We start from the raw sequence: 1,032 nt of genomic DNA on the forward strand, positions 1-1,032 counted from the left end.
CTGCTGCTGGTTCTGGCTGAGAAAAATGACAAGGACGCAAATAAGTGACAACAAGCACTTCTAACGGTCTATTTTTATGCATTTATTTATTTGCATACACTGCAAGGCGGTGTCGGGCCCATTAATTAGTGGGGAGAGCGAAGAAGAGATAGAAAACCATTTATTACAAAAAGATTACTAGAAGCGAGAACAACAGGTTATAGTGCATCGTATGCAAGACAAAACGAACAAAATGCTATTTTGCTCTATCCTACTGTATATTTGTGCCCAGCCAGAACCAAGAATGTAATACCAAGTAGTCAAACAGAAAACTGTTATCAGGCAGCATAAACAATTTGAGTCTTCACAAAATCGCGTTAATCACTGCTCGAATAACGTGCGCTCTGATTGCATTAAGTGTGGTCCCAGTAGCACGCTGCACTCAACGAAACATTTGTCATTATCCTGTGAAAAATGTGTGTTGCCTGTACTTCCTTTCAGAATTTGACTCTTCAAAGAGCAAACGAAATGCTAAAGGCTGATAATTCCTCACTGGATAAATGGGACAGTGGATTTTGTCAGAATGGCACGTGCGTTAAAAACACCCCAGTTGAAACGTCCTGCTGAATAGATCTAACACAAAAACGCCATCTTGATGAGAGAACCTTCGTGTTTTCGTCTGTTGTGTTTTGAAATAAATTATTGAGCAGTGTGCTGTAAAAACTGTAGGTGATAACCCAATCGTCATCGTTGCTCGACTGGATGTCTGCCCGACAAAAATCTCCTCTCTGATCAGCATATGTCCCAGTAGTGCGCTGTTAGAACGCATGCTCTTCATTCGGAACGAAAACAGAAAGAATGGTTTGACCAGCAGTGGAGAAATCAAGCATGACTTCGGCAGCGTGGTGTCTAGCGTGCATCCTGCCCACTTTTGTTCCTAATACTAGTTCAGCTGCATGTCATATCCTCATTTCAAAGCTGGGACGAAACCAGCCGAGTGTCCGGCCACAATTTCTTTGTTTTAATTTTGGGAAGTATTTAATTTTTTTTTCG

The sequence above is a fragment of the Amblyomma mixtum genome, chromosome 2, assembly GCF_055824585.1.
Source record: "Amblyomma mixtum isolate Tamu chromosome 2, ASM5582458v1, whole genome shotgun sequence".
Classification (NCBI taxonomy): Eukaryota; Metazoa; Arthropoda; class Arachnida; order Ixodida; family Ixodidae; genus Amblyomma; species Amblyomma mixtum.